Here is a 19,790-nt window from a genome sequence, read left to right on the forward strand (position 1 = left end):
AATGCAAAGACAAAATATAATGATCATGAAATTTGAAGTATATTGTACGGCTAAGTAAAAAAATATATCAAACATCTATAACTATATATACATATGTAAATTGTCCAGTCCAAATTGGGTATCAGCCATTGATCGTGGGCCAATGGGCCTAAACACATGGGCAAAGCCCACACAGGATACCCGACTCCAATGGAGAGAACACTGCAGGGGCATCAGATAGCAAAACTACAGGCACCTCAGGGGGAAGGGAAGGGGGGGCACCTCAGCCAGATGAGTCCACAACGCCAGATCCACGAGGGGCCTCCATGGCCACTGTTCAATCCTGGGGAGTGCAAAGCCACAGTCTCACAAGTCTCTACAGTGGGTGGATTGCCCACTGTGCCATCCTGGGGAGTGCAAAGCCACAGTCTCACAAGTGGATTACAGACTCCACTGGTTCTGGAGGAGGCATGGTGCCCAGAGTGCTTCGTGCAGCCCTGCCCGACACAGATGCGGGCCTGCCCCTTCTGCCAATGGGCCAGCGGTGCTTGAGACGGCGGTGCCCAGCGGAGCGGTGCAGAGACGGCTGTGCCCAGCGGAGCGGTGCTTGAGTTGAAGGGCCCAGCGGAGCGGTGCTTGAGATGAAGGGCCCAGCGGAGCGGTGCTTGAGTTGAAGGGTCCAGCGGAGCGGTGCAGAGACGGCGGTGCCCAGCGGAGCGGTGCTTGAGATGAAGGGCCCAGCGGAGCGGCGCTTGAGATGAAGGGCCCAGCGGAGCGGTGCAGAGACGGCGGTGCCCAGCGGAGCGGTGCTTGACATGAAGGGCCCAGCGGAGCGGTGCTTGAGTTGAAGGGCCCAGCGGAGCGGTGCAGAGACGGCGGTGCCCAGCGGAGCGGTGCTTGAGATGAAGGGCCCAGCGGAGCGGTGCAGAGACGGCGGTGCCCAGCGGAGCGGTGCTTGACATGAAGGGCCCAGCGGAGCGGTGCAGAGACGGCGGTGCCCAGCGGAGCGGTGCTTGAGTTGAAGGGCCCAGCGGAGCGGTGCTTGAGATGAAGGACCCAGCGGAGCGGTGCAGAGACGGCGGTGCCCAGCGGAGGGGTGCCTGAGATGAAGGGCCCAGCGGAGCGTTCAGAGACGGCGGTGCCCAGCGGAGCGGTGCTTGAGTTGAAGGGCCCAGCGGAGCGGTGCTTGAGATGAAGGGCCCAGTGGAGCGGTGCTTGAGATGAAGGGCCCAGCGGAGCGGTGCAGAGACGGCGGTGCCCAGCGGAGCGGTGCTTGAGTTGAAGGGCCCAGCGGAGCGGTGCTTGAGATGAAAGGCCCAGCGGAGCGGTGCAGAGACGGCGGTGCCCAGCGGAGCGGTGCTTGAGTTGAAGGGCCCAGCGGAGCGGTGCTTGAGATGAAAGGCCCAGCGGAGCGGTGCTTGAGATGAAGGGCCCAGCGGAGCGGTGCAGAGACGGCGGTGCCCAGCGGAGCGGTGCTTGACATGAAGGGCCCAGCGGAGCGGTGCAGAGACGGCGGTGCCCAGCGGAGCTGTGCTTGAGTTGAAGGGCCCAGCGGAGCGGTGCTTGAGATGAAGGGCCCAGCGGAGCGGTGCAGAGACGGCGGTGCCCAGCGGAGCGGTGCTTGACATGAAGGGCCCAGCGGAGCGGTGCAGAGACGGCGGTGCCCAGCGGAGCTGTGCTTCAGTTGAAGGGCCCAGCGGAGCGGTGCTTGAGATGAAGGGCCCAGCGGAGCGGTGCAGAGACGGCGGTGCCCAGCGGAGCGGTGCTTGAGTTGAAGGGCCCAGCGGGGCGGTGCTTGAGATGAAGGGCCCAGCGGAGCGGTGCTTGAGATGAAGGGCCCTGTTCAGCGGTTCTTGAGACGGCGGTGCCCTGTTCAGCGGTGCTTGACCTGAAGGGCCCTGTTCAGCGGTTCTTGACTTGAAGGGCCCTGTTCAGCGGTGCTTGACTTGAAGGGCCCTGTTCAGCGGTTCTTGAGACGGCGGTGCCCTGTTCAGCGGTGCTTGACTTGAAGGGCCCTGTTCAGCGGTGCTTGACTTGAAGGGCCCTGTTCAGCGGTGCTTGACTTGAAGGGCCCTGTTCAGCGGTTCTTGACTTGAAGGGCCCTTTTCAGCGGTGCTTGACTTGAAGGGCCCTGTTCAGCGGTGCTTGACTTGAAGGGCCCTGTTCAGCGGTTCTTGACTTGAAGGGCCCTGTTCAGCGGTGCTTGACTTGAAGGGCCCTGTTCAGCGGTTCTTGACTTGAAGGGCCCTGTTCAGCGGTGCTTGACTTGAAGGGCCCTGTTCAGCGGTTCTTGAGACGGCGGTGCCCTGTTCAGCGGTGCTTGACCTGAAGGGCCCTGTTCAGCGGTTCTTGACTTGAAGGGCCCTGTTCAGCGGTTCTTGACTTGAAGGGCCCTGTTCAGCGGTGCTTGACTTGAAGGGCCCTGTTCAGCGGTTCTTGAGACGGCGGTGCCCTGTTCAGCGGTGCTTGACTTGAAGGGCCCTGTTCAGCGGTGCTTGACTTGAAGGGCCCTGTTCAGCGGTGCTTGACTTGAAGGGCCCTGTTCAGCGGTGCTTGACTTAAAGGGCCCTGTTCAGCGGTGCTTGACATGTGTGTCCAGGTCACCAGATACGGCCATTACATGGATTTCACTCGCCACCTGACATGTGGCTGCCGGGCCCTTCGTGCACATCTGTCTTGTCGCTTGCGGGGCCCTCCTGTGCTGCCGTCCCGGGCCCGTGGGTGTCCTCCTGCACACCTGGAATGGGGCTGGTGGGGCCCTCCTGGGCAGCTCGCCTGCTGCCGGATTTGTCGGGCGTGCTGCCCTTGCCACCCTTCCCTGCTCGTCTGTGGCCCTTTCCTCCCTTTGGCGGTGTGCCAGGTGGCACCCCACTCCCTGACGTTGCCAGGGTAGTGCTTTTGGAGCCTGCTGTCTTTGGCCTGTCGCGCCGGGCACTGGCTTTCTTGGCTTTATTTTCAGGGGGTGGGCTGGCCGTCTCTTTACTCCTGGCAGAAGTAGCTGGCCTTGAAGGTGGTGGACTCCAAAATCCTTGGACTATTGTCTTTGTAGGTCCAGGTTTTGTGGTGGCTGAGGTGCTGATTGGAGTCTTAAGAGATGGAGGGGGTGGGTCAGTTGTTGGAAAGAGGTCAAGGTTGGAAAGGAAAATCAATTTAGAAAGACAGGGACGGGTAGTTGTAGTGGGTATGGGAGTGGAGGAAGAGGATGTGGTTGTAGGAGAGTGAAGTCTGGTGTCTTTGGGTGCAGGTGCTTGTGCTGGAGGCTGTCGTGAGGTGGATGGCTGTTGGGTGGGTGGCTGACTGCGTTTGTGTGGTTTGGAAGAGGGGGTGACAGACACACTGGGAGAGGACACAGGGGACGTGTAAATGGTAGTGGGGGTGGTGACTGCACGTGTGCGGAGTGTTCTGGTGGGTGTGCTGGTGATGGACGTAGTGGCTGAAGCTGTGGTGCATGCAAGTGTGAGTGGAGACGTCACAGGGAGGGAGGAGGGAGACGAGGAGGAGGGGGACACAGAGGAGGCAGTGGCTGTTGGCATGTCTGCATGTGGATGTTGCTTGGGTGAATGCTTGTGGGATGTGTGGTGCTTATGTCTGGATGAGCTTCCCTTGGTTGTTGAGGTGTGTGCAGGCAGGTCTGTAGGTGTGTCTGGGATAGGCAGAGGTACAGGGGAGTGGGACTGGGTTGAGGAAGTTGGAGGAGGGAGGCAGGAGACAGGGACAATGGCTGCCGTCAGTGCTGAGGCCAGAGCGTTGAACGATCGCTGATGGGCAGCCTGACCCGAATGAATGCCCTCCAGGTATGCATTACTCCGGTGCACCTCCCTTTCTACACCCTGGATGGCATTCAAAAGGGTAGACTGCCCAACAATGAGCGTCCTCAGGAGGTCAATGACCTCCTCACTGAGGGCAGCAGGGGTAACTGGGGCAGGGCCTGAGGTGCCTGGGGCGAAGGAGATGCCCACCTTCCTGGGTAAGCGGGCACGGGGCGAAGGCTGAGGGGCTGCTGGGAGGGCGGAGCTGGTGCGCTGGGTGGCGGCTGTACCTGTTGTTGCGGTGGGCACAGATGTTGCCGCCACCACAAGGGAGCTCCCTTCCGAGGACCTGTCTGTGTCGCTGGTGTCACCACGTGTCCCCGCTGTGGAGCTCCCCTCGCTCTCCGTCTCACTGGTGAATTCCGAGTCAGTTGCATGGCCCTCCATGGCCATGTGAGATGCAGCTCCCTCGTGCTCCGATGCCACTTCTCCTCCGCCTGATGATGCTAATGCACACATGAACAGGAAGACCACCAAAAAAGGGGGGGGGGAGAAACAAAGACATGTTGAGTGCATGCATTGGCGACACCGTTGGCGGAGAGGACAGACACAGAAGCTCCCTGCACTACGCCGCGCACTTGGGGTACACTACTCAATCCGTGGGACATGGCCTACAAGCCTATGGACGACAACTCCACACATAGGTGACACAGGGCCATGAATAGCTGTACTAGGCAACCTACAGAGGTGGGGGGCGGGGGCACAGGGCCATGCCTAACGGAGGGGCCTAGCCTACAGAAATCGCCCTGGCCTAGGGATACCCACAGCCCTCCTCCCCCACCCAGAGACCTCCAATGTGCGCAAAATCAGCAGAATGTGCTTATACTCACCCCCTTGTGTCTGCTGTGATGTCCTCACGCGCCCATCCAAATCGGGGTAGGCCACCACCAGGATCCGGGACATCAGGGGGGTCAAGGTACGACTGGCACCCCTCCTACGTTGGGAGGCCATCTCCAGCAGAGCCTCCGCGGTCTTCCTGCTCCCGCGGCGGATGTCCTCCCACCTCTTCTGGCAGTGGGTGCCCCGTCTGTTGTGGACCCCCAGGGTCCGGACGTCCTTGGCGATGGCACGCCAAATGTCGATTTTCTGATGGGCGCTGACCTATGTGACATGTACAGGGGAAGAAAATAAAAAATCATCACCTTCTGCATGCTCGATGTGAGTGGCCCCCCATCCCCACCCTTGCCATGTGGCACATGCTCTCATCTGTCGTTTGATGCATGCCTCATTCGCACCCCTCCCCACCATCTTTCATTCACCCCACTCAACCCAGGCATTGGCCACAAAGCATGGTCCCAGTGTACTTACCTGTTGGTCTGGAGGACCGTAGAGTAGCGCATACTGGGGGAGGACCCCATCCACGAGTTTCTCCAATTCTTCAGAAGTGAAGGCAGGGGCCCTTTCCCCAGTCGCAGCAGCCATTGTCTCTTCCAGACCGAGGTCACAGCAGCACTTGCAGTATAGGTCCTCTCCTGTGGATGATCAGGTATCGAGTGATTAAGCAGATAGAAAATGGCGGTCACGCCCGCGGCGGTGTGTACCGCGGCGGGGCGTACCGCGACCGCCGGCGCACATCGTCATTGGCTCCAGAAACCCATAGGGTTTAATGTTAACCAATGCGGCTTTGCGCCGCAGTCTTCGACCGCCTACCGCCACGGTGTGCCACGCCAGCGCATTGACCTCACATCCCACTGTCGCACTTCACAGGTCAGGCAGCCGCCATTTCAAGGGCCCCCATATCTTAATTTCTACTGCGTCACACATGCCTAGGCCTTGCATCAACACTCATACAAGCCATTCAATGCATTGAGAATCGTGTACTGTGCAAGCTGTGGGAAGGTACCTGTGGGTTGATTGACTCTGTGCTCCATGTTGTCCTTCCTAGGCACAGTCCGCTGGGACTTGCGAGGAGATGGAGGAATCTTCCCGTGTACAGACCGCTGGTGGACCTGTCGACAATGGAAGAAAGACATGTCATACTGACATACAGGCTTGACAGAGCCACTATACAGGAACTGTGTGCCCACCTGGAGCGAGACCTGATGTCACCCATCCGCCAACCCACAGGGATCCCCCCTCTAGTGCAGGTTCTGTCAGTACTCCATTTTTTGGCAAGTGGGTCATTTCAAACAACAGTGGCCATTTCATCAGGGATGCCTCAGCCTATGTTTTCCAAGGTGTTGTCCAGAGTGTTGTCTGCCCTGCTGAAATACATGCGGAGCTACATTGTTTTCCCTGAGGTGGGCGATTTGGCTACAGTGAAGGGTGATTTCTATGCGCTTGGACATATTCCCAACATCATTGGTGCAATTGATGGGACACATGTTGCTTTTGTCCCCCCCAGCACGAGTGAACAGGTGTACAGGAACAGAAAAAGTTATCATATCATGAATGTCCAGGTGGTCTGTTTGGCTGACCAGTACATCTCCCATGTAAATGCCAAGTTCCCTGGGTCAGTGCATGACGCGTACATCATGCGAAATAGCAGCATCCCTTACGTGATGGAACTACTTCAGAGACACCGTGTGTGGCTAATTGGTGACTCTGGTTACCCCAACCTGTCATGGCTACTGACCCCAGTGAGGAATCCCAGGACAAGGGCAGAGGAACGGTACAATGAGGCTCATGGGCGTACTAGGAGGGTGATCGAGCGGACCTTCGGCCTCCTGAAGGCCAGGTTTAAGTGCCTCCATATGACAGGTGGATCCCTAATGTACTCACCAAAGAAGGTGTGCCATATCATCATGGCCTGCTGTATGCTTCACAACCTGGCTTTGCGACGCCAGGTGCCTTTCCTGCAGGAGGATGGTCCAGATGGTGGTGTTGTGGCAGCTGTGGAGCCTGCGGAGAGTGAAGAGGAGGAAGACGAAGAGGACGACACAGACAACAGGGACACAGTAATACAGCAGTATTTTCAATGACATACAGGTAAGAATCAACACCGGCATTTTACATTTTCTTAAAGTCTCCTGCCTCTCTACTGTCTGAGTTTCCCCCCAGTGTATGTTAACTGAGTTGTGACTTTCCCTTCCAATTTCAGAGATGTGGGCCCCACTCCGTGACCTCTGCTTTGTTTCCCCATGGACTACAGCTGTGTGACAGTGGTATGTTGTCATCACAATGTAACTGGACATTTTGGCACGGTTCTGTGTAATACATTTGTTCAAAAATACAGGCAGACTCCAGATTATTTTTGTGCAATAAGTGTGTTTATTAAAGTGCTCAATTTTGGGAAATGGTTGCAATTCGGTGATGGGTGATGGTGGAGGAATGTCCATGGCAGAGTCCAGATTTTCAGTCTCACAGGTGCATTGTTCATATGCCTGTGGAAGGTGGAGCAGGGGCAGTTTAAGGTTGGACAGGGTTACAATGTGGGACAGTGGGATGACAATCAGGGGGTATCCTTTGCTGGCGGGGGTCTTGGCATCCTACTCTGTCTTCTTCCTAGATCTCAGGCCCCACTTGCGGGGTGGTTCTCCTTCTGCAGGGGGTGGGGTTCTGGTGGTCTGTTGTTCTTGTGTCGGGGCCTCCTGTCCACTAGCGCCGGCGGAGGTGGTAGCCTGTTCTTGGTCCATGCTAGTGACAGGGGCCCTTTGTGGTGCCACATGGTCCCGCAATGTGCTGACAATCTGATTGAGAGCCACAACGATGGTGCCCATTGCGGAACTGATGTTTCTGAGTTCTTCCCTGAACCCCATAAACTGTTCCTCCTGCAGTACCTGGATCTCCTGGAACCTGGCCAGGACCGTCGCCATCGTCTCCTGGGAGTGGTGGTATGCTCCTATGATGGAGGATAGGGCCTCGTGGAGAGTGGGTTCCCTGGGCCTGTCCCCCCCCCGTCGCACAATAGCCCTCCCAGTTCCCCTGTTTCCCTGGGCCTCTGTCCCCTGGACCGTGTGCCCACTACCACTGCCCCCAGGTCCCTGTTGTTGTTGGGGTGGTGGGTTAACCTGGGTGCCCTGTAGTGGTGGACACACCGCTGATTGACGTGTCCTGGAGACAGAGGCATGGGCTGGTGTTCCCAGAGGGGGGTAGGTCTGCTGTGGCCTGTGGCTGTCTGAGGGGAACCGACTGTCCAGAGGTCCACGATGGGCCGGGCTGGTCATCTGGGTCCAGGGAGACAGAGCTGCTGTCATCACTGTGGGCCTCTTCTGGGGGTGGAATGGACATTTCTGGACCCTCCTGGGCGGTGTTGTGGCGTTCGGGTCCTGCAGGGGTATAAGAGTATGGTTATTGCTTCTGTGTGTGCCATAGCGTGCAATGGGTGGCTGACCGTGTACCTCAGTGCTGGCATTCCCTTGTGGGGGCTGTTGTGACGGTGGTTTGGGGGGGGATGGGTATGTGCAGTGGGCATGCTTAGGTGATGGGTGTCCATGATTTGTGGTCGCATGCAGGGCTTGGTGTTGGGATGGGTGGGTTGTGATGGTGAGACATTAGCAAGGAGGATGTGTGATGGGGGTGGGGGGGAGGCGGGGGTATGATTTGGCATGCCGGTGGGTGGGGGGGGGATGAAGTAGTTGAGATTAGACTTACCAGAGTCCATTCCTCCGCCTACTCCTGAGAGGCCCTCAGGATGCAGGATCGCCAAGACCTGTTCCTCCCATGTTGTAAATTCTGGGGGTTGAGGTGGGGGTCCGCCGCCAGTCTTCTGCACCGCGATGTTGTGTCTAGATACCATGGAACGCACCTTCCCCCGTAGGTCGTTCCACCGCTTCCTGATGTCGTCCCGATTTCGTGGATGCTGACCCACAGCGTTGACCCTGTCCACTATTCTTTGCCATAGCTCCATCTTCCTGGCAATGGTGGTGTGCTGCACCTGTGTCCCGAAGAGCTGGAGCTCTACCCGAACTATTTCCTCCACCATGACCCTGAGTTCATCGTCTGAAAACCTGGGGTGTCTTTGGGGTGCCATGGGGTGGTGTGGATGAGGTGTGGGGTGGTATTTGTGGTGATGAGTGTGGTGGTGTGTGGTGTTTTGTGCGTGGATGTTGTGTGAGTGATGGTGTAATGTGCCTGTGAATGCTCTGTACTAGCTGGTGGTGTCTCTCTCTGGCCTTAGTCAATAAATGGTGGTCGTAGGGGTTTGTGGGTGATGTGGGTGTGTGTTTTATATTGTGTTGGGTGTGTGGGAGTGGTGTTTGTATGTGTATCAGGTGTGTGTATTTCAAAATGTCCAATGTGGCAGTGTTTTGGAGCTGTGTGTGTATTTTGACCGCGGCGGTGTGTACCGCCAATGGAATACCGCGGTTGAAAGACCGCCGCGTGGATTCGTGGGTCGGAATGGAATGGGCGTATTTCTGTTGGCGTGACAGTGGAGGTTTGGTCATCGCCAGTTTTTCGCTGGCCGTTGGTGTGGCGGACTTTTGTGGATGTCGGGTTTTTGGCGGTTTGCCTGTTGCGGGTCAGAATGACCGTGGCGGTTTCCCGCGGCCGTGGCGGTGTTATGGCGGTCTTCTGACCGGCGGTAAGCGCCTTTTACCGCCGAGGTCAGAATGACCCCCTATATCAGGCATTTCAACAACATATCACTGCAACCCCATGCAAAATAGAAAACATGAGAAGAAACTGAGAAAGGACGACTTGGCAAAATAAAAGAAAGTTCGCTTTAAAAAAAATAAAACTTTGCAATGTTGTGCCTGCTGGGCATGTGTTTGCCAATCACAAGCCTTCTGTTTGCAGGACACTCAAAGTAAAAAACAACAAATAGTACCTCGATCACGTCGGAAGCAGCAGAGGGCACTAATTAAGCTACATCAATTAGTGCTTGATCCCTGCTCCACAGGGAGAAACGGAAGTGATACCAGGCATGCCTTGACGAATTATGAGGCTGTAAAGAAGAGTGCTATGCAAACCAATAAATGGTGAGCGGCCGTGATGTACAGCGGATTCTGCTAGTTTCCAGCATCTACTCTGATGCTGTCCCTCTCCACGACTGTTTTGGACAAACATAGGGCCTCCTTTGCTAGGAAATGGCGCTGATCGGTGCCGCAAGCAATTTTGCTGCTCTGAGCTGCTTTATTTCCAGAAAGCAGGGATGTGCCATATTTTCAAGAATAAGGCGCATCACTGTGTTTTCCTCTCCGCCAGCACTTAACCCCTAGGGTGCCTTGGACGAGGTGATCTCATCCAAGGCACCACCCACCCCCCCAGGTCGAGGATGGAAGGGGAAGCCCTTCCACCCCGACCCCCCCCCTCCGCAATCCGATGACGTCAGCGTGCACAGCGCCAGACGTCATCAAATACTGCTGAGGGACGCGTTGGAAGCCATTTGCTTCCAGCGCATCCAGGAGAAAGGTGAGTCCTTTCTTCTTTGGGGGTGGGGGGAAAACAGACATGGGGGAAAGGAAAGGGTTTTTCCTTTCCCCCAGTGCCTGTTTTCTGTGGATTCCTGCTCCAGGATCGCAGGTGGGGCCCGCGATCCTGGAGCAGGAATCCCCACTAGGCACCAGGGATTACATGATGTAGTTTTTTTCCTTTTTCGGCCCCCCCTGGGGGCAGATCGGACAATTTTTCAGCCGATCTGCCCCCAGGAGGGACCGAAAAACCCCTAGACACCAGGGATGTTATATATTCCGCAGATTATTGGGAGCGACCCCTTGGGCAAGGGTCGCTCCCATTGGGGTGCATTATTTTCCTTTTTCGCCCTCCCCCCCAGGGGCCGAAAAACCCCTAGACACCAGGAATGTTACTTATTTAGCAGATTATTGAGAGCGACCCCTTGGGCAAGGGTCGCTTCCATTGGGGGGCATTTTTTTCCTTTTTCAGCCCCCCCAGGGTGGGGCGAAAAGCCCCTAGACACCAGGGATGTTACTTATTCCGCAGATTATTGGGAGCGACCCCTTGGGCAAGGGTCGCTCCCATTGGGGGAAATTTTTTTCCTTTTTCGCCCCCCCTCCCCCCCCCCCCGGGGGCAGATCAGCCGATTTTTTGCCCGATTTGCCCCCAGGTGGGGACGAAAAACCCCTAGACACCAGGGATGTTAGTTATTGTGCACATTATTGGGAGCGACCCTTTGGGCAAGGGTCGCTCCCATTGGGGGCTCATTTTTTTCTTATTTTGCCCCCCCCCCCCGGGGGCAGATTGGCCAATTTTTTGGCTGATCTGTCCCTGGAGGGGGGGGGGGGGGGCGAAAACCACTAGACACCAGGGAAATTATTTTCTTTGTTGTAGGGCAGTGACCCCTTAGGCAAGGGTCGCTGCCCTGGGTGCAATCATTTTTTGATATGTTTCGGCTCCCCCTGGGGCTAGATAGGCCATGTTTTTGGACGATCTGGCCCCCAGGGGGGGCGAAACCCACTAGGTGCCAGGGATTGTGAGGTGTGTGTGTGTTTTGTGTGTTTGGGGGCACCCCTTGGGCAAGGGTCGCCCCCCCCAAAGGGGGGAAATTTCGTATTGGCTATCTCTGCCCCCATTGGGGGCAGAGGGGCCTATTTTTGTAGGCCCATCTGCCCCCAAAGAGGGCAGAAACCACCAATACGGTAGGGTTTTTTTTTTGGTTCCCCTTTTTTTGTTTAGTGCTGGGGGTGCCCCCCGTTTGCCCCCTTTGGCAAGGGTCGCCCCCTAAAGTGGGCACAGAGCTGTTGGCCATTTCTGCCCTCCTTGGGGGCAGATCGGCCAATTTATTGCCCAAGGGGGGCAGAATACACTTAGGCACCAGGGATCCTGTGTGTGTGTGTTTTGTGTGTGGGGGGATGCAGCAGCACCTTTGGCAAGGGTCACCCCCCTTGGAGGCAGATCAGCCTATTTATTTTTAGGCCCATCTGCCTCCTAGTGGGGCAGAAGCCACTTAGGCATCAGGGACAATTTCTAAGTTCTTGGTGGTGGGGTGTTTGTCAACTGGCGAAGTATTTGTATTTGTGATTATAACAGTTTATTTCTTCTTTTTGTTCTAGTTCAAAGCTTTTGCTTCCTTTGCTGTGGATCCTTGCGGTTTTGGCAGTAGTTGTCCTACGGTTTGCATAGTTGCATGTTTTAGGTAAGTGAAAGCAATTTGCTCCAAAGGAGTATTGTTGACATGCATGAATGACATGTTTGTAGGTGGTGTACTAAATGCAGTATTGTGTGTGAAATTGTCCTTAGATTTTAGCACAATGTTATTTGTGTTGTCATATGTCTAATTTGCTTTTTTCTTTTTTCTTTTTAGTGGGATATCATTGGTGATTGCTGTGTCTGTGCAGAGTAGTTGCTGGTGAGTAGCTTTTTCAGGCAAGTGAGTGGCATAGCTTTTTAGTACATAACTCTTTGTGATAAAGCTACACTTTGTTTATTAGTTATTTTAGTGCTAGTTGTTGTTGGCAATCCATTTGTTGTTAGTGAGGATCATGGCTAGCCGCAGAGTGACCGCTCAGCAGGTTGTTGGCATGCTGTAGGAAGTTGGCTCTGTATGTGCTATTTCAAAGTAAGGAATAGCATGCACAGAGTCCAAGGGTTCCCCTTAGAGGTAAAATAGTGGTAAAAAGAGATAATACTAATGCTCTATTTAGTGGTAGTGTGGTCGAGCAGTAGGCTTATCAAAGGAGTAGTGTTAAGCATTTGTTGTACATACACATAGACAATAAATGAGGTACACACACTCAGAGACAAATCCAGCCAATAGGTTTTGTTATAGAAAAATATATTTTCTTAGTTTATTTTAACCCCTTCGCTGCCAGGCCTTTTCCCCCTCCTGTGCCAGGCCTTTTTTTGCCTATTTGGGGCAGTTCGCGCTTAGGCCCTCATAACTTTTTGTCCACATAAGCTAACCAAGCCAAATTTGCGTCCTTTTTTTCCAACATCCTAGGGATTCTAGAGGTACCCAGACTTTGTGGGTTCCCTTGAAGAAGGCCAAGAAATTGGCCAAAATACAGTGAAAATTTAGTTTTTTTTAAAAAAAATTGAAAAAGTGGCTGCAGAAGAAGGCTTGTGGATTTCCCCCTGAAAATGGCATCAACAAAGGGTTTGTAGTGCTAAACTCAGCAGCTTCCTAGCTTTCAGGAACAGGCAGACTTGAATCAGAAAACCCAATTTTTCAACACAATTTTGGCATTTTACTGGGGCATACCCCATTTTTGCAATTTTTTGTGCTTTCAGCCTCCTTCCAGTCAGTGACAGGAATGGGCATGAAACCAATGCTGGATCCCAGAAACCTAACCATTTCTGAAAAGTAGAGAAAATTCTGAATTCAGCAAGGGGTCATTTGTGTAGATCCTACAAGGGTTTCCTACAGAAAATAACAGCTGAAAGAGAAAAATATTGAAATTGAGGTGAAAAAAACATCAATTTTTCTCTACGTTTTACTCTGTAACTTTTCCCTGAAATGTCAGATTATGGAAAGCAATATACCGTTACGTCTGGTGGACTCCTCTAGTTGCGGGGATATATAGGGCTTGTAGGTTCATCAAGAACCCGAGGAACCCAGAGCCAATAAATGAGCTGCACCCTGCAGTGCGTTTTCATTCTATACCGGGTATACAGCAATTCATTTGCTGAAATATAAAGAGTAAAAAATTGCTATCAAGAAAACCTTTGCATTTCCAAAAAGGGCACAAGATAAGGTGCTGAGGAGCAGTGGTTATTTGCACATCTCTGAATTCCGGGGTGACCATACAAGCATGTGAATTATAGGGAATTTCTCAAATAGATGTCTTTTTTACACACTCTCCTATATTTGGAAGGAAAAAATTTAGAGAAAGACAAGGGGCAATAGCACTTGTTTTGCTAATCTATGTTCCCCCAAGTCTACCGATAAAAATGATACCTCACTTGTGTGGGTAGGCCTAGCGCCGGCGACAGGAAACACCCCAAAGCGCAACGTGGACACATCCTAAATTTTGGGAAAAAACGGAGGTGTTTTTTGCGAAGTGCCTACCTGTAGATTTTGGCCTCTAGCTCAGCCGGCACCTAGGGAAACCTACCAAACCTGTGCATTTCTGAAAACTAGAGACCTAGGGGAATCCAAGGAGGGGTGACTTGCGGGGCTCGGACCAGGTTCTGTTACCCAGAATCCTTTGCAAACCTCAAAATTTGGCTAAAAAAACACATGTTCCTCACATTTCTGTGGCAGAAAGTTCTGGAATCTGAGAGGAGCTACAAATTTCCTTCCACCCAGCGTTCCCCCAAGTCTCCCGATAAAAATGATACCTCACTTGCGTGGGTAGGCCTAGCGCCGGCGACAGGAAACACCCCAAAGCGCAACGTGGACACATCCTAAATTTTGGAAAAAAACAGAGGTGTTTTTTGCGAAGTGCCTACCTGTAGATTTTGGCCTCTAGCTCAGCCGGCACCTAGGGAAACCTACCAAACCTGTGCATTTCTGAAAACTAGAGACCTAGGGGAATCCAAGGAGGGGTGACTTGCGGGGCTCGGACCAGGTTCTGTTACCCAGAATCCTTTGCAAACCTCAAAATTTGGCTAAAAAAACACATGTTCCTCACATTTCTGTGGCAGAAAGTTCTGGAATCTGAGAGGAGCTACAAATTTCCTTCCACCCAGCGTTCCCCCAAGTCTCCCGATAAAAATGATACCTCACTTGCGTGGGTAGGCCTAGCGCCGGCGACAGGAAACACCCCAAAGCGCAACGTGGACACATCCTAAATTTTGGGAAAAAACAGAGGTGTTTTTTGCGAAGTGCCTACCTGTAGATTTTGGCCTCTAGCTCAGCCGGCACCTAGGGAAACCTACCAAACCTGTGCATTTCTGAAAACTAGAGACCTAGGGGAATCCAAGGAGGGGAGACTTGCGGGGCTCGGACCAGGTTCTGTTACCCAGAATCCTTTGCAAACCTCAAAATTTGGCTAAAAAAACACATGTTCCTCACATTTCTGTGGCAGAAAGTTCTGGAATCTGAGAGGAGCTACAAATTTCCTTCCACCCAGCGTTCCCCCAAGTCTCCCGATAAAAATGATACCTCACTTGCGTGGGTAGGCCTAGCGCCGGCGACAGGAAACACCCCAAAGCGCAACGTGGACACATCCTAAATTTTGGAAAAAAACAGAGGTGTTTTTTGCGAAGTGCCTACCTGTAGATTTTGGCCTCTAGCTCAGCCGGCACCTAGGGAAACCTACCAAACCTGTGCATTTCTGAAAACTAGAGACCTAGGGGAATCCAAGGAGGGGTGACTTGTGGGGCTCGGACCAGGTTCTGTTACCCAGAATCCTTTGCAAACCTCAAAATTTGGCTAAAAAAACACATGTTCCTCACATTTCTGTGGCAGAAAGTTCTGGAATCTGAGAGGAGCTACAAATTTCCTTCTACCCAGCGTTCCCCCAAGTCTCCCGATAAAAATGATACCTCACTTGCTTGGGTAGGCCTAGCGCCGGCGACAGGAAACACCCCAAAGCGCAACGTGGACACATCCTAAATTTTGGGAAAAAACAGAGGTGTTTTTTGCGAAGTGCCTACCTGTAGATTTTGGCCTCTAGCTCAGCCGGCACCTAGGGAAACCTACCAAACCTGTGCATTTCTGAAAACTAGAGACCTAGGGGAATCCAAGGAGGGGTGACTTGCGGGGCTCGGACCAGGTTCTGTTACCCAGAATCCTTTGCAAACCTCAAAACTTGGCTAAAAAAACACATGTTCCTCACATTTCTGTGGCAGAAAGTTCTGGAATCTGAGAGGAGCTACAAATTTCCTTCCACCCAGCGTTCCCCCAAGTCTCCCGATAACAATGATACCTCACTTGCGTGGGTAGGCCTAGCGCCGGCGACAGGAAACACCCCAAAGCGCAACGTGGACACATCCTAAATTTTGGAAAAAAACAGAGGTGTTTTTTGCGAAGTGCCTACCTGTAGATTTTGGCCTCTAGCTCAGCCGGCACCTAGTGAAACCTACCAAACCTGTGCATTTCTGAAAACTAGAGACCTAGGGGAATCCAAGGAGGGGTGACTTGCGGGGCTTGGACCAGCTTCTGTTACCCAGAATCCTTTGCAAACCTCAAAATTTGGCTAAAAAAACACATGTTCCTCACATTTCTGTGGCAGAAAGTTCTGGAATCTGAGAGGAGCTACAAATTTCCTTCCACCCAGCGTTCCCCCACGTCTCCCGATAAAAATGATACCTCACTTGCGTGGGTAGGCCTAGCGCCGGCGACAGGAAACACCCCAAAGCGCAACGTGGACACATCCTAAATTTTGGGAAAAAACAGAGGTGTTTTTTGCGAAGTGCCTACCTGTAGATTTTGGCCTCTAGCTCAGCCGGCACCTAGGGAAACCTACCAAACCTGTGCATTTCTGAAAACTAGAGACCTAGGGGAATCCAAGGAGGGGTGACTTGCAGGGCTCGGACCAGGTTCTGTTACCCAGAATCCTTTGCAAACCTCAAAATTTGGCTAAAAAAACACATGTTCCTCACATTTCTGTGGCAGAAAGTTCTGGAATCTGAGAGGAGCTACAAATTTCCTTCCACCCAGCGTTCCCCCAAGTCTCCCGATAAAAATGATACCTCACTTGCGTGGGTAGGCCTAGCGCCGGCGACAGGAAACACCCCAAAGCGCAACGTGGACACATCCTAAATTTTGGAAAAAAACAGAGGTGTTTTTTGCGAAGTGCCTACCTGTAGATTTTGGCCTCTAGCTCAGCCGGCACCTAGGGAAACCTACCAAACCTCTGCATTTCTGAAAACTAGAGACCTAGGGGAATCCAAGGAGGGGTGACTTGCGGGGCTCGGACCAGGTTCTGTTACCCAGAATCCTTTGCAAACCTCAAAATTTGGCTAAACAAACACATGTTCCTCACATTTCTGTGGCAGAAAGTTCTGGCATCTGAGAGGAGCTACAAATTTCCTTCCACCCAGCGTTCCCCCAAGTCTCCCGATAAAAATGATACCTCACTTGCGTGGGTAGGCCTAGCGCCGGCGACAGGAAACACCCCAAAGCGCAACGTGGACACATCCTAAATTTTGGGAAAAAACAGAGGTGTTTTTTGCGAAGTGCCTACCTGTAGATTTTGGCCTCTAGCTCAGCCTCACCTAGGGAAACCTACCAAACCTGTGCATTTCTGAAAACTAGAGACCTAGGGGAATCCAAGGAGGGGTGACTTGCGGGGCTCGGACCAGGTTCTGTTACCCAGAATCCTTTGCAAACCTCAAAATTTGGCTAAAAAAACACATGTTCCTCACATTTCTGTGGCAGAAAGTTCTGGAATCTGAGAGGAGCTACAAATTTCCTTCCACCCAGCGTTCCCCCAAGTCTCCCGATAAAAATGATACCTCACTTGCGTGGGTAGGCCTAGCGCCTGCGACAGGAAACACCCCAAAGCGCAACGTGGACACATCCTAAATTTTGGGAAAAAACAGAGGTGTTTTTTGCGAAGTGCCTACCTGTAGATTTTGGCCTCTAGCTCAGCCGGCACCTAGGGAAACCTACCAAACCTGTGCATTTCTGAAAACTAGAGACCTAGGGGAATCCAAGGAGGGGTGACTTGCGGGGCTCGGACCAGGTTCTGTTACCCAGAATCCTTTGCAAACCTCAAAATTTGGCTAAAAAAACACATGTTCCTCACATTTCTGTGGCAGAAAGTTCTGGAATCTGAGAGGAGCTACAAATTTCCTTCCACCCAGCGTTCCCCCAAGTCTCCCGATAAAAATGATACCTCACTTGCGTGGGTAGGCCTAGCGCCGGCGACAGGAAACACCCCAAAGCGCAACGTGGACACATCCTAAATTTTGGAAAAAAACAGAGGTGTTTTTTGCGAAGTGCCTACCTGTAGATTTTGGCCTCTAGCTCAGCCGGCACCTAGGGAAACCTACCAAACCTGTGCATTTCTAAAAACTAGAGACCTAGGGGAATCCAAGGAGGGGTGACTTGCGGGGCTCGGACCAGGTTCTGTTACCCAGAATCCTTTGCAAACCTCAAAATTTGGCTAAAAAAACACATGTTCCTCACATTTCTGTGGCAGAAAGTTCTGGAATCTGAAAGGAGCTACAAATTTCCTTCCACCCAGCGTTCCCCCAAGTCTCCCGATAAAAATGCTACCTCACTTGCGTGGGTAGGCCTAGCGCCGGCGACAGGAAACACCCGAAAGCGCAACGTGGACACATCCTAAATTTTGGGAAAAAACAGAGGTGTTTTTTGCAAAGTGCCTACCTGTAGATTTTGGCCTCTAGCTCAGCCGGCACCTAGGGAAACCTACCAAACCTGTGCATTTCTGAAAACTAGAGACCTAGGGGAATCCAAGGAGGGGAGACTTGCGGGGCTCGGACCAGGTTCTGTTACCCAGAATCCTTTGCAAACCTCAAAATTTGGCTAAAAAAACACATGTTCCTCACATTTCTGTGGCAGAAAGTTCTGGAATCTGAGAGGAGCTACAAATTTCCTTCCACCCAGCGTTCCCCCAAGTCTCCCGATAAAAATGATACCTCACTTGCGTGGGTAGGCCTAGCGCCGGCGACAGGAAACACCCCAAAGCGCAACGTGGACACATCCTAAATTTTGGAAAAAAACAGAGGTGTTTTTTGCGAAGTGCCTACCTGTAGATTTTGGCCTCTAGCTCAGCCGGCACCTAGGGAAACCTACCAAACCTGTGCATTTCTGAAAACTAGAGACCTAGGGGAATCCAAGGAGGGGTGACTTGCGGGGCTCGGACCAGGTTCTGTTACCCAGAATCCTTTGCAAACCTCAAAATTTGGCTAAACAAACACATGTTCCTCACATTTCTGTGGCAGAAAGTTCTGGAATCTGAGAGGAGCTACAAATTTCCTTCCACCCAGCGTTCCCCCACGTCTCCCGATAAAAATGATACCTCACTTGCGTGGGTAGGCCTAGCGCCGGCGACAGGAAACACCCCAAAGCGCAACGTGGACACATCCTAAATTTTGGGAAAAAACAGAGGTGTTTTTTGCGAAGTGCCTACCTGTAGATTTTGGCCTCTAGCTCAGCCGGCACCTAGGGAAACCTACCAAACCTGTGCATTTCTGAAAACTAGTGACCTAGGGGAATCCAAGGAGGGGTGACTTGCGGGGCTCGGACCAGGTTCTGTTACCCAGAATCCTTTGCAAACCTCAAAATTTGGCTAAAAAAACACATGTTCCTCACATTTCTGTGGCAGAAAGTTCTGGAATCTGAGAGGAGCTACAAATTTCCTTCCACCCAGCGTTCCCCCAAGTCTCCCGATAAAAATGATACCTCACTTGCGTGGGTAGGCCTAGCGCCGGCGACAGGAAACACCCCAAAGCGCAACGTGGACACATCCTAAATTTTGGAAAAAAACAGAGGTGTTTTTTGCGAAGTGCCTACCTGTAGATTTTGGCCTCTAGCTCAGCCGGCACCTAGGGAAACCTACCAAACCTGTGCATTTCTGAAAACTAGAGACCTAGGGGAATCCAAGGAGGGGTGAATTGCGGGGCTCGGACCAGGTTCTGTTACCCAGAATCCTTTGCAAACCTCAAAATTTGGCTAAAAAAACACATGTTCCTCACATTTCTGTGGCAGAAAGTTCTGGAATCTGAGAGGAGCTACAAATTTCCTTCCACCCAGCGTTCCCCCAAGTCTCCCGATAAAAATGCTACCTCACTTGCGTGGGTAGGCCTAGCGCCGGCGACAGGAAACACCCGAAAGCGCAACGTGGACACATCCTAAATTTTGGAAAAAAACAGAGGTGTTTTTTGCGAAGTGCCTACCTGTAGATTTTGGCCTCTAGCTCAGCCGGCACCTAGGGAAACCTACCAAACCTGTGCATTTCTGAAAACTAGAGACCTAGGGGAATCCAAGGAGGGGTGACTTGCGGGGCTCGGACCAGGTTCTGTTACCCAGAATCCTTTGCAAACCTCAAAATTTGGCTAAACAAACACATGTTCCTCACATTTCTGTGGCAGAAAGTTCTGGAATCTGAGAGGAGCTACAAATTTCCTTCCACCCAGCGTTCCCCCAAGTCTCCCGATAAAAATGATACCTCACTTGCGTGGGTAAGCCTAGCGCCGGCGACAGGAAACACCCCAAAGCGCAACGTGGACACATCCTAAATTTTGGAAAAAAACAGAGGTGTTTTTTGCGAAGTGCCTACCTGTAGATTTTGGCCTCTAGCTCAGCCT

The sequence above is a fragment of the Pleurodeles waltl genome, chromosome 5 (genome assembly GCF_031143425.1).
Source record: "Pleurodeles waltl isolate 20211129_DDA chromosome 5, aPleWal1.hap1.20221129, whole genome shotgun sequence".
NCBI classification, from domain to species: Eukaryota; Metazoa; Chordata; class Amphibia; order Caudata; family Salamandridae; genus Pleurodeles; species Pleurodeles waltl.